Below are 14,082 nucleotides of genomic sequence, written 5' to 3'. Positions count from 1 at the left end.
ATACCACAGCCTGAACATGAAACTCAACTGCTCTCAGGTGCTGCAGTAAAACCCTTTCCCTGCTGTGACGTTGCACTCCATAGGATTTTATGAAAATATGCTAATGAGTGTGAATATAAAGTGACTGGACTATTCTTCATGCAAAAGGTCTCTTGTAAGGTATCATTACAAAGCTTATAATCTACTGTGTGTGTTCATCCTATTTGTATGAACCGATCATTCCTGGATCTGAAACTAGAAATATGAACTATAACTCTGAGGTCCTGTTGTAATGATGCAAAGTGTGGGCCATTAATAGTGGTTTGGACTCTTGATGGCTCCCATTAACCAGGACAATTGACTGGAGATGGCTCTGTCCTGCACCATCTGTGAGTCAGGCCAGGAAGAATGAAGGCTTGGGGGCCTCACAGGACATGTGACCATGTCCCCTGGTACAGGAATCCATCTTAAACCTGGGGCTTTTCCCCAGGAGAGAGACAAAAGATTCCTGCCTTGTACCAAAGCTGTATAAGGGGGTGGAACTGAACAAACATGGCTGCAGTCATGAGACATCCCCTAACTATCACCTGAGCTGGAACAAGGGCTATCCCAGGTGAAAAGATTGGGCCCAGACAAGAAATAAGTCTAGTCTTTGCCTCTCAGTCTGTGCAGATGGGACCTTTCCCTCCAGTGCTGGAGGATTCACCCTTCTCATCTACCCTTGTCCCAAGCAGCAGGGAATCTTACATGTACAGAGGAGACTTAGGAGCAGCAAACCCCTCCAGACCTTCCATGCAATTGGCACTTACCCCTCACTCAGCAGGATTGAAATTCTGGGCATGAACAAAGCAGCAGGGTGAAAAGAACTTGGAGATACTGGGGATTGATCCCAGGGTCTCATACATGCAAAGCATGTGCTTTACCACTGAGCTACATCCCCAGATGGGCCATGGATGCTATAGGTTACACTCAGAGCCCTCCTGTTTCCAGAGCACCTAGTGGCTTAACAGCAGCATGAGGGACACATTCCCTGCTCTGAGGCCAAACCTGCTGTCCTGGAGGCTGCTGGTTCTTAGGGGTCACTTTGCAGCAGGGCCAGATTCAATGTGTGGGGCAGAGAGAGTGGGTGCCCTGGACTCAGGGTGCAGAGATACACTCAGCCCTCTCCCCGGCATTGGGTGGGGGGTGCTGCCACCTCCTGCTGGAAGGTAATGTGTCGGGGGAGGGCACTGTGAGTCACTCAACACCTGACTCTGAAGGCAGAAGTGCTGTGGGGAGCTCCAGGTGTTTCTAGGATCTGCTCTTTCCACCTGCCCGTGAAGTCCAGCTTTCCCCAGCACATTCACGGTGGTGCAATTGGGTCACTGTTTCCATGGCTGAACAGCAAAGAATCACTCCCACTTTCCTTTCTATTGGCAGCAGGATTAGCCTGTGTCAGTGGTTAATGAGGTGGCTCTTGTTGTAGATTGTTATTCATTCCCCACCTTGACAATTCACACCATCCCTTTCCCATGCAAATTCCAAGCACCTTGGTGATCCTGGTAGCAGGAGTTGGGTCCTGAAACTTTCACGGTTCTTTCCCCCTCCACCTGGAGTGAACTCAGCTTTTCCCCCATCCCAGACAGGGCCGGCTCCAGAGCCCAGCGCGCCAAGCAGGTGCGTGGGGCGGCGTTGTCGGGGCAGGACGGCATTTGGCTCCGGCAGACCTTCCACAGTCATGCCTGCGGGAGGTCCACCGGAGCCCGGGATGAGCGGACCTGCCGCAGGCAATACTGCGGCGGGTCCCCTCTTCCCACGGCTCCGCTTGAGCTCCCGCAGGCATGACTGTGGCGGGTGCGCTGGTCCCACGGCTCGGAGGGAGCTCCCGCAGGCATGCCTGCGGATGCTCCACCGGAGCCGGGACCAGCGCACCCGCCGCAGACACTTCTGCCCCGGCCGCGGGACCGGGGAAGGGCGGCGCAGCGCGGCGCCCTGCTTGGGGCGCCATAATTTATAGAGCCGCCCCTGATCCCAGACAATCGATGAAATAACAACAGCAGCATAAAGAAAAGGGGAGGGAACATCTCACGGCCAGGGCTGGATGTGCCCAGGGCCCCCACCTCGTCCATTCTTTCCATGGAATTTGGCCCCCTGCTTTGCACAAGGGACAGACAAAGATCTCGCTGTTCCTGTGTCTGTGCAAAGAAAATTGTGCTTCCCTAGGAAAGAGAGGTGGGAAATGGCCCCATGGTGGGACAATATCCTCAGGATTAAGAGCAAAGGACTCAGGCTGAGAACTGATTTAACCCCACTCATCTGGGATTTAACAAATTCTCTTCCATGGAGACACAGGGAACTTGTGACATTGATCCAGACTCTGGGGTTCGGGCTGCTTTAACTCTTGGTAAAAACATGAACTTGATTCCAAGAAGGGAGAGAGGAGAAGCCTGAAGCTGACTTTAGTCCCAGGCTGGGGTCTCCTGAATGGTGGGAAACATCCTTGGCTGCTACCCAGGGACAGCAGCTACTGGCGACATACCAAGGCTGGGATGAGAGGGGAATGTTACATGGACTTTATCATACAGGCCCCATCCTGCTTCTCACAGCCCACAGGCGAGAATCTAGAGAAGGGTGAGTCATTTCTCAGCTGCATTCTCAGGAGTAGCCGGTAGCCGTCCTTGACCAGAGACCCAGGAGAGCAACCACGGCAGTTCTGCGGAGAGCTCTGGCTGCCAGGGGGTCCAGCTAGGAGAGGGAGTGCTGGGGGCTCTGCAGTTTTTGCAGTGGGGCTGTCTCAGGAGTCACAGGTGGCTTTGTTGGGGGGGTGGGGAAGTAGGGACTACAGGATGTGAGGCTGGCTGAAATGAAACTGCACAAAAAACCCTCCCGCTTTGCTCCAGCTAAGGCCCTACTTTGGCCTCTCCCCTTTCATAAAAATCTCCATATCTACCCCGGCTCTCAGAAACCCCCTCTCTCCCATGGGTATTTTCACGGTTTCTTCCTTTTTTCATGGAGAGAGAGAAGAAAAACAAACCTATTAATTTGAGCCACTGACACAGTTCACAGCATGAAATACACAATTTTGTGTTCAATGAGTTGTGATCATTTACATAACATGAAAAAATATGTTTTGGGCAATGCATGAAAACCTCACTGCATTGAACAACCCACTTGATCTAGTCAATGTACTACAGAATATTTAAAGAAGTTAAGAAAGATGTGCTTATAAATTAACGTGTTGTGCCATTTACACACGCACAAGACACAGAAGAAACTGAATTATTTGAGCTACTAAAATTTCCACTTTCTCACAGTATTTTAGTTCTCAAAGTTGTTTTAATTTGCTTATATTTTTTGGAACTAGAAATGGGGAAAGAGCACAATGAAGTCAGTGGAATTACCGCAGTGAGGCATTAGTCTCATTATTTGTCACTAACAAAACCTTTGTTAACAGAGAGTTAACTTTAACTGTGAATATCTCTTACCTTCCAGAACATCAAGTTCAGTAAAACTCAAACTCTGGAAAAACAGGGAATACAGAGTGAGGGTACATGCCCAGATAACCTTAACTCTGCCCTCTAGAAGAGAATCCCTGATAGCATATGAGAACAAGGAAAGGTTTGGGGACAAATTACAGCTACTTCCCAAGAGTTTGTTTCTTCTGTAATTAATTGATCCTGGCCCCATCCATTGATCCTGGCCTGGTGTCTGGCTATGAAATTTACTGTTTTTATCCCAGCATATTTGTAAAGCAGTCTCTTCTTTAAAAGCTCCTTTATTCTAGGTTATACAAGCAGGACACTTCCCCAGCTATTTCAAGGAGATGGAATTTTCCTGACCCACAGGGAACTTAAACTAACATGCTCAAGATCACACATTCCTTAGGAGAAAACGAAGGGGAAAAAAAACAAAACCCACCAAACCGTTGCTGTATCTACCCAAATGATCAATGAGACCAGAAAGTGAGACTGTGCAATTAACTGTCCGGGACTACAGTGACTCTGCAGTTACTTGGATGCAGACACACCCAGCTCTACCGTTGGCAAACGTACAGAGACTCTGCTGCTGCTCATGAACTAGCAGCACATGACCTGTAAACAGCTGCCATTCGAATGCATCTGAAAGTCACAAGGAACAACGGTCTGTGTTAAAGGAAGGCTGCCATTTATTAGAGCCTCAATTGATGCCGTGTGCACAAAGAGAGGACTGAATGTGTAACAGGGAGTTTGGTAAATCCTGGTTATTTTAGTTTTGTAACAGCCATTGACTCGCGTGGCTCTGCGCGCTGTCAGCCGGGGCGGGCCAGGCTGCGGACGTGACTCAGGCTTGGGCCGCATGGCCGTGCTTTCCTGACGAGGCATGAGGCAGGCCAAGAGCTTTGCACAGCGTACAGGGAAGTGGGAGGGAGGTGTCTTTGAGCCGGCCTGTCTCCTCCGCTTCTCCCTTGCCGCTTGGGCGGAGGCGGGAAGGGAGCGAAATGTTCCCGGCTGAAAGTTTTTGAGCTCGGCCTTGAGGATTAAGCCTGAGCCTCCGGCACGGCTGCTGGCAGATGGGTTTCTGAATGGCATCCAGCCCGCTCTTCGGGCCACCAGCTGAAAGCACTGAGGCCAAGAGGCAGCAAAATGGGACCTTTGAGGCAAGCAAGGAAATAGCACAGGCTTAGCGCCATCCCTGCGTGGGCTCGAACCACCATCCTTTCGCTTAACAGCTAAATGCACTGACATATTGTGCCACAGATGGGTGAGGCTATATTAAGCACAAAAATCAGGAATCAGCTCAGGGTACGGTATAGCACATGCATGCAGTGGTTAGACAAGCAACAGCAAGGAACTGGACTGGTATAGAGCGAAAGTTCTGTGGGAAGGAACCGAAAAGAGCACCGGGGCTGTGTACAGCGCTCACATACACTTTCTTTGGCCCGTTTTGCTGGAAGAGTTAACAGTGAGAGACTGCTAGTCACAGGTCAGTGGGTGGGTTTGTGCAAAGTAGGAGTGTAGCCATGGAGACCTTGCCCCACGTCCTGTGCAGCTGCAGGGCCCATGGCAGAGCCTGGCAGGTGCGCCACAATGCCGTCCAGGACCGCCTGGTGAAGGCCATCGCCCCGCATCTGGGAGAGATCGCTGTCAATCGCGCCATCCCCGGCACCGCATTGGGGACATGACAGACTGTGTATATGTATATGCCGTCCAATACCAAAATGCTAACATCCCCCTACAACCTGTATGTTACCCCCAATGACACAATAACTGACGCTTCAAACACTTTGTATCGTTTATTTTTAAATATTCTCTAAGGAACTGTCTTTGAAGAGATGGAAGGAGAGGAACCAGCGAGAGGAGGGAGGCTGAAAGACTTCTCTTTCTTTGAACAGAATTCTGTGTTAATGGTTCTTGCTCTGAATTCCTCAATTGGAGTCATTTCGGGGAAGTGATCCTCACTTAGTTACCTAATTTTCAAAGTCATGTGAATGGTGTTTGGTGCGTGTCTGGGAGCTCATCATGGCGAGGTAGAAAGCAGTGGGGGCAGAGAGGCTGTGTAACAGCCAAGGGTGTCAGCCTTGTTTTTCAGCTCTTTAGAGCTCAGATCCAAGGGTATATTACTTCTGTTCACTGGATTGTTGGGTAGTAAGTCATCTATTGGACTTTGATTTATTGTCTTTTGTCTGCAGGTAGTAAATCAATCACCAAATGTGCTCCTGTTGATTCTGCAACTTTACCAGGGTAAGAGGTGGGAGTGGAGTGGATGGGGGAGCCCCACCTGTCAATCCTGTGCTGTGAGGACAGAAGGTGAGTCAGAATAAGATACATCAACTTCAGCTACACTATTCTTGTAGCTGAAGTTTTGTGTTTTACATTGACCCTGTTCCCCCCCCACCCACCCACAGTGTAAACCAGGCCAAAGTGTAAGTAATCTCTTAGCCTATCCATGCTGTGATCAAGTGTCTTGGGGTCTATCTACACTATGAAATTAGGTCAGATTTATAGAAGTGTTTGTTTTTTTAGGAATTGTTTTTATACAGTTGATTGTGTGTGTCCCAACACAAAGGGCTCTAAGTGCATTAAGTCAGTGGACTGCGTCCACAGTACCAAGGGAGCGTCGACTTCTGGAGCATTGCAATTTGGGTAGCCGTGGGTAGCTATCCCACAATCTCCGCTGTCCATTGGGATTCTGGGTTGATATCCCAATGCCTGATGGGGCAAAAACAGTGTCGCGGGTGATTCTGGGTACATGTCATCAGACCCTCCTCGCCCTCCCTCCCTCCGTGAAAGCAACAGCAGACAATCATTTCACACCCTTTTTCCTGGGTTACCTGAGCAGACGCCATACCACGGCAAGCATGGAGCTCGCTCAGCTCACCGTCACACCGTACGTCTCCTGGGTTCTGGCAGACATGGGACTGCATTGCTACACAGCAGCAGCTCATTGTCTTTTGGCAGCAGAAGGTGCATTATGATTGGTAGCCATTGTCATTGTACTCCTAGGTGCTCTTTTAGCTGATCTCAGTGAGATCAGTTGGGGCACCTGGGCAGACAAGGGAGTGACTCAGCCAAGTCATTCCCATCTTCTGCCAAGCAGCCAGGCGATGACGATGGCTAGCAGTTGTACTGCCCCGTTTCCTACCAGCCTAAAATGTAAAAGCTAGATGGATCAAAACAAGAAATTGACCTGATTTGTTTTGTGAAATCAACAGCCTGCTAAACCCAGGGTTTTGAGTTCAATCCTTGAGGGGGCCATTCTGTGTGACAGTTGTTTGTGTTTCTTCTTGATGCAAAGCCACCCCTTTTGTTGATTTTAATTCCCTGTAAGCCATGCCGTCAGTCGCCCCTCCCTCCATCAGAGCAATGGCAGACAATTGTTTCACACCTTTTCTCAGCGCAGAACCGGAAGCTGCAAAAGCAAAACCAGGCAAGGAGGCGACAGCAGTGCGGTGACAAGAGTGATGAGGACATAGACATGGTCATAGACTTCTCACAAAGTATGGGCCGGGCAATGTGCCCCGGCAATGTGCACATCATGCTGATGAGCTCTGCATCACCTGTGCTGATCAGCACACCACGCTGGCCAAACAGGAAACAAAATTAAAAAGTTTGCAGGCCTTTTCCTGTCTACCTGGCCAGTGCATCTGAGTTGAGAGTGCTGTCCAGAGCGGTCACAATGGAGCACTCTGGGATAGCTCCGGAGGCCAATACCTTCAAATTGTGTACACACTACCCTAAATTCGACCAGACGAGGCTGAGTTCAGTGCTAATCCCCTCGTCGGAGGTGGAGTAAAGAAATCGATTTAAAGAGCCCTTTAATTTGAAAAAAAGGGCTTTGTCGTGTGGATGGGTCCAGGGTTAAATCGAGGTAACGCTGCTAAATTCGACCTAAAGTCATAGTGTAGACCAGGCCTCCGAGGGATTTTATAGCTACTGGCTGGCTGGGTGTCCAAAAAAGGGAGCAACCCTCCCCTCCCGCTTCCATTGATCACACTTGGTAACTACTAAGCAGAAGCACAGGATCATAGATTGATTTGCTGAGTCTCCTGCAGGCCTTCCTAACGGCACAGCAGGGCTGCTCTTGGATCTGCACAATGTTGTTTCGTTTAGCAGTGGCTGTGAAGGCACTTCCAGCTATTTGGCCGTGGACACTCTGGTATTAAGTGGACACCCTGTCTTAGCTGTGTATGGCTGTATTGCTTGTAGATTTATATATTCTGTATTGATGTTACCAAATGGAGTATTTTGTAGCTGTCTGCTATAATTTGTTTAACTTGTATGAAATATGAATATGCTCCCTCAGACTTAACTACCTGCCTTTCACACACTCCCTGCCCCTCGCTCTCTGGGGTGGGAACAAGCCACCAGCATGTGTGTCCATTGGATTTTTTTATTTAATTATTTCTCATTGTTAAATTATTTATGAGTGGTTTTTAAATTTCATTGCAGTGCGTTTTCTTCCTGCCACTGTCACCTGGCAGCTCAGGGATGTGAGATTCTCCTCCATTGCATTTCTGCCCACAGAAAAAGAAGAGAGACCACACGTCAGTACCTTTGGTAATAAAAGCAACCTGGAAACAAACCAGCTGTCTCCTCAGTGTTCAGTTTGTGTCTCTTTTGCTGCAGTTGATGTGTGTGCAGCGGACAGGGGCACTGTGTGCTCACATGGGAATTCACCACCCTTGGTGCAGGATTTGACTTGTTCCTGGAGTGAATGTAGCACTGTGGAGTGTCAGGCACAGGCTGCATGACCCCCTCCATTTATCCTTGGCGCAGATACAGCCCAGGCAGCGCTAGTGCAACCTCCCATCCTGCTGTCCTCCACCATCATCTGCACAGCCCACCTGTCAAGGCAGGAGAGGAATGTTGCTCCATGGATCCTGGCTCTCAGATGGGAGTGCCCTGGGATGGGGGTGTGTGGTTGCATCCATTAGGTCACCAGACTGAGCCTTCTAAGATCCTTGGTGATTGTTCCCAAGATCCAGGACTTTGTGCTCAAACAAAGAAACATCTCCCAGCTTCCTGGTTGAAAATAAGGCCCTTTCCTTGCAATATACAGGAAGTAGCTCTTCACCCCAGATGGGACTTGAACCCACAATCTCTGGCTTCGGAAGCCAATGCCTTATCCATTAGGCCACTGGAGCCCTGATGTACAGCTGCTGAAGAGATGGAAATTTCCTCTCATAAATGCACATTCCTCGCATTTGCTTCAACACTAAATAGCCCCTTTATGTGCCTTACAGAAATGTCTGCATCCCCTGCCAGCAAGGCTACTGGGCAGGTGGCTGACAGAGCTGAGCACCACCTTTCTGCCAGCCATCTTTAGAGAAGAACCCCACCCTAGAGTCACCCCTCCCTCCTTCAGCACCTCCACGGCTGTGGCTCTGAGCAGCAGTAGGATGATTAGGGGGCGAATCTGGGGCTGGAAGGGGGGTAAGGTCAGCCTGTAAAGAGGAACCAGGGGGAGGCTGTGGGCTGCTGGTTGGTTGTTGGGATCAGAGCCTCTAGACCAAAGCTGCACAGTGACCTGACACCCAGGGTTATAGGGCCGACATAGTGACCCCCTTACTGGCCTCGGTGAACCCCAAACCCTTGTTACTAAGGGCATTGAGGAGTCTCTGTCACTTAAAGCTTCTGGGAGCTCCCCAGCAGGCTGCGGGCATCAGCCGCCTCCTGCCTCACAGGTTAGACTCTTGGTGCTGTGCCAGCCGCCCCCTCGCTTGCAGGCCCAGTGTAAGAAGCAGGAGGCCTGGTGCTGGCAGAAGAGGGTTTTGATTAATCAACCTCTGTGTTCTGGGCACAGGACGCTTCCACTGTGTCCGTCTGCTGGCTTTTCTTCAGCAGCACCTAGCGGCCCTGGCTCCAGGCTAGCGCCTGGCGAGCTCTGGCACTGGCAGGAAGCGCTGCAGGGTGCTGGGCAGCGGCCCTGGCAAACAGCTGCTGGTAGGTGTCTCTGTGGTCTCATGGGTCAGTGAGTTCAGCTGTTAATGGAAAGGAGGGGGGGTTATGCTCCCCCAGGGATGCCACTGAAGGCTCCTCGTGGGCTCCTCAAGGTCTGCTGGGAGCTGTGATGTTCCCCTTTTGCCGCCTCGAAGGCTCCCTCCTGGACACAGTGGATTCACCTGCTGCCTACAAGAGTGTGGGGGCCGCGCTGCAAAAGCCCATCTCCAAGCAGCCACGCCGGAGGCTCGTGCTTAATCCTCAAGGCCGAGCACAAAACCTTCAGCCGGGAACGTTTCGCTCCCTTCCCGCCTCTGCCCAAGGAGCAAGGGAGAAGCGGAGGAGACACGCCGGCTCGAAGATGTCTCCCTCCCACTTCCCTTTACACTGTGCAAAGCCCTTGGCCTGCCTCATGCCTCGTCAGGAAAGCGCGGCCATGCGGCCCAAGCCTGAGTCACGTCCGCGGCCTGGCCCGCCCCGCCCCGGCTGACAGCGCGCAGAGCCACGCGAGTCAATGGCAGGTCGAGTCGGGAGCCTCGGCTCTTTCCCCTGACAGCCACACACACAGCGCTGCCTAGCGCCCCCAGAGCCTCCCTCGTGTTCTCCCGCAGCAGCCGCCTGCCGGTGTGGGTGGGAAAAGGGGACCAGGAAGCACTGCAGCCTCATTCCGGGACAGGAGGCCCTCGCCACGCCCAGGCCTGCCTCTTGCCTTCAGCCCAGGCAGCCAGAGGTGCCGGGGAGCTCCCTGGCAGGCCGCCGCCTCACCCAGGAAATAAGGAAAAGGCGATGAATGAAGAAGTCAGGAAATAACAAGGAAATGAAGAGGTTTGTCGAATGGGTTTCTGCCCGATTTAACATCTTCTCAGCTACCGCTCAAAGTTAAAGACCTAAAGTCGACCTATCGGCATAAGTACAGATGGTTAGATGGGAATTAAAAGGAGCTGCTGTCACAAGTGTGAGGTGCCTGCAAGCAGCATGCAGAGCGTTTAAAACCACCGCAATTAGAGGCTCATATGAAACGTTTGCCCTAAATCAGAAACGACAATAGGACGACCAGCAGAACGCCACTCTAGGTAAACGTCAGAGTAATGGAGGCCATTAGAGGCAAAAAGTCATTCCTCAAAATTTGGAAATCAGATCCTAGTGAGGATAATAGGAAGGTGCACAAACTCTGGCCTGTTAATTGTCAAAGTGTAACAAGTCGGGCCAAGAAAGAATCTGAGAAGCAACATGCAAAAGACACAAAAGCTAAGCAGAAATCCGGTCAATGCGAGTCCTGCTCTGTCCCGGCAGAAAGGTGAACCCCCTCTGTGGCTGGAGTGAGCTCCTCTAAGCTGACTACAGACTTGTGCCAGGTAGTGCTCATTGTAAAAATGTTTCCTCTGAAGGTTGGGAAAACGGGACCAGCGGTGCTCAGGCCGGCTGACACAATTAAAATCCCCCCCCAACAACAAACATCATGCAGTCCAGAGGAAGGGAGCCTTTGATCTTCCCTCTCATGCCTTAACTGGGGACCATACACACTAATATAGCCGTAACCAGTGCCACAGAGCACAAAGCCCACCAGTAATGCCCTCCCTGGTCTAAGCTCCACCACCTTCTGTACTCGCACCGCGAATGTGAAGAACAAGACTCCAGCCCCATCATTCTTCCCTGGCCCGGAGGCCCTTCCTCCAATCACCCTCTGCCCATTGATCTACCCTAAAGTCATGAATGTGCATTTCCTGAACACCCACCATGCCCAAGTCCAGCTGCTCCAAGGCACTGAACAGCAAGCACCTCCTCCTGGGCCCCCAAATCCCTTCCACCTTCCACAGGGCCACTTTCACAGATGCCCCTTCCCTGGTACTGCCCTCCCTCAGCTGCACAGAGGAGTTTTCATCCCCTCTTTCTGCCTGTCACTGCCCAGCAGCCCTCTGGCACCATTCCTGAGGGCCACCATGTTCAGAAAGACAGCTCTCATGGGCCCCATGAGAATACAGTATTGCAACTTTTTTAATGGAAAGGGCCCCCAAAATTGCTTTGCTCTAGGCCAGCCCTGCTCACCTTGGATGCAGGCACTGCTGTGCTTCCAGAGAACAAGCTGCCAAAGGACTTGCTAAAGCCTGGGGTTGAACCAAGGACCTTTAAATCTTCAGTCTAACACTCTCCCAACTGAGCTACTTTGGTAGCTGCTTAAAATTATTTTGGCCTGCTGCTTCTCTGCTCGGGATGTTTTAGCAGCCGTTGAAAAGCAGGTAGGAAAGCAGGGCCAGCCCCCGAGTGGGGCCTCTGACCATTCCCACTCAAGGGGCTCCTTTTGGCAGTGGGGCAGGAGATATTTCCCACAAGAGGCTCCTACGCTGCCTCATCCCCCAAGACCCCTCCTCCCGCTCACTGGTCTCCGTCCCCTCCCCCACTCACTCGCCCTTACGGTCATTACAAAGTGGCAAGGCAGAGCCCTCCCATTTTTAAAAGCCCTGGGGTGTTGTTCCCCCCTGTTCAGGCACCCCTGGGTCCCTGCACTTCACACAGCTCTCCCTGATTTCAGCTGTTCGTGAGGGAGCCTCACTGCTAGCGCAGACTGGGCAGTTTGTTGCATGAGAGACACTGTCCCAAAGCAGGACTAATGCTTAGAGCTGGTTCTCAGTGATTTCAGATCTGTTGGTCTGCAGCAGGACGCTCCGTTGAGTCTTAACCAACTCTGTTATTACACAGGGAAGAACAAAAGGGTCAGATGTTGCCTGGAACCCTTAAGAAGAATCCACCCCACCGAGTACAACACTTGTCGCTACCTGCTCTCAGCCCCACTGAGAATGTTTTGGGGTCACTCCTTGGCTGTATCAACCTAGGGGTCTCAGAGAGTCACAGTTAACAGGTGCTCCAGTGGCACAATTGGTTAGCGCACAGTACTTATAGGGCAGTGCTGAGAGGAGCTATGCTGAGGTTGTGAGTTCAAGCCTCACCTGGAGCACTGGTTTTCATTAACCAAGTGGCGTCACCCCCTCATTTGGCCTGTGGAATGTAGAATTCCAGCCCTGGGGACCCTCAGGAGGGGGCTAATAAAAAATGCCCCCTTCACTTATTACCTCCTCTCCAGAGCACAGGTCAGAAGCTCACCTCCACTGAGAATGTTTTGGGGTCATTCCTCGCCTTAAGCAACCTAGGGAACTGGAAGAAAAGCAGTTAATAGGTGCTCCAGTGGCACAATTGGTTAGCACACAGTACTTAGAGGGCAGGGCTGAGGAGCTATGCTGAGGTTGTGAGTTCAAACCTCATCTGAAGCACTGGTTTTCATTAGCCAAGTGGTGTCACCCCCGCCTGTGGGATGTAGAATTCCAGCCCTGGGGACCCTCAGGAGGGGGCTAATAAAAAATGCCCCCTTCACTTATTACCTCCTCTCCAGGTCAGAATCTACAATCCTTTCTCCCGCCCCAGCCCCTGTGCCAGGATCCCTCAAGCAGAGCCTGGAGTCCTGCCCAGGGCGTCTGTACTATTGACAAAGACTAAGTGACAGGGACAAAACACTCAAATCCCACCTGGTGCGGGGAGCCAGGTTTGCTCTTCAAATTCTGTCATTGGTACATTTTCAGGCCTGGGAATGTCCCACAACAGCATTTAATGGGAAGCTGCCTGCAGAACAGTTACACTGCACAGAGATCCTGTGGAGGAGGGGTGGGAATTAGTAACATTTTGAGGATCGTTTGGGAAATGAGCCTTTGCTGACAAGGTTTGTCTCTGTTCATATTTCACCTTCAGGTGTTATGTTGAGGGATCTTTAGTATATTTTTGTGAGGTTAATAACTATCTCCTCAACTTTATTTACTCATCTTAAAAATTGGTGTCACTTGATTTTTTGCATGTCCCTGTGAAAATACAACTGACACGTGTGGCTTTCTACAGAGGGTCATGATGTTAAAGTTAAGGAATTCAGTCTCTGTACTTCTGGGGGGAGTGTTGCTTTTTTACAGCTGCCACAGGGCCAGGCACACCGGGCTGTTAGCTGCACCCACTGTCCTTGCCAGGGGCCCATGCTGAATCCTGGGGGTTGCACTGCCATGCTGGGGTGACTGCAGGTAGAGAAGCTGCTGTGGAGCAATGTAGAGCAGGTGCAGGAAGGAGACGGGGTCACTATTCTCATTCTGAACTGCACAGTTTTCCAAATTTGGGACTAGATTCATAGATTCATAGACTTAAGGTCAGAAGGGACCATTATGATCATCTAGTCTGACCTCCTGCACAATGCAGGCCACAGAATCTCACTCACCCACTCCTGTAACAAACCCCTAACCTATGTCTGAGTTATTGAAGTCCTCAAATTGTGGCTTAAAGACCTCAAGGTGCAGGGAATCCTCCAGCAAGTGACCCGAGCCCCATGCCGCAGAGGAAGTCGAATGTCCGAGAACAATTCTAGGGGAAGGTGAACGCAGAGCAATGACACTGGAGATGCCCAGACCTCCAGTGGGGGCAGCGTGGAAATTAATAATGGGAAGATCATTTGTGAAATTAGTCATCACTGACAAGATTTGTCTCTGTTCCTATTTCACGCTATGGTGTTAGTTAGAGGAATCAGTACAGATTTTTACTATATTAATTAAATACTTAATTTTATTTAATCAAGCCAAAAACTTAGTATCACTTATTTTTTCTCTGTCCTAGCAAGAATGAATTGAATTTTGTGACTTTCTGGAAAGTGCAGCGAGATTAAATGTGGGAAATTCAGTCT

At 50.7% G+C, this 14,082-nt stretch overlaps 3 non-coding genes across 3 annotated transcripts; 1 reads left to right on the top strand and 2 right to left on the bottom strand.

Moving 5' to 3' along the window:
- Window positions 1–847: 847 nt before the first annotated feature.
- Window positions 848–919, bottom strand: TRNAA-UGC. The gene has a single exon. It is a non-coding gene; the product is annotated as a tRNA-Ala (tRNA).
- Window positions 920–8,508: 7,589 nt separating this feature from the next.
- On the bottom strand, window positions 8,509–8,581 carry TRNAR-CCG. Its single transcript has one exon. It is a non-coding gene; the product is annotated as a tRNA-Arg (tRNA).
- Window positions 8,582–12,236: 3,655 nt separating this feature from the next.
- Window positions 12,237–12,330, top strand: TRNAI-UAU. Its single transcript has 2 exons — window positions 12,237–12,274; window positions 12,295–12,330. It is a non-coding gene; the product is annotated as a tRNA-Ile (tRNA).
- Window positions 12,331–14,082: the final 1,752 nt, after the last annotated feature.

This window comes from Mauremys mutica, unplaced genomic scaffold (genome assembly GCF_020497125.1).
Source record: "Mauremys mutica isolate MM-2020 ecotype Southern unplaced genomic scaffold, ASM2049712v1 000453F_np12_subseq_1:81292_obj, whole genome shotgun sequence".
Lineage (NCBI taxonomy): Eukaryota > Metazoa > Chordata > Testudines > Geoemydidae > Mauremys > Mauremys mutica.
This window is presented reverse-complemented; position numbering and strand designations above follow the sequence as displayed.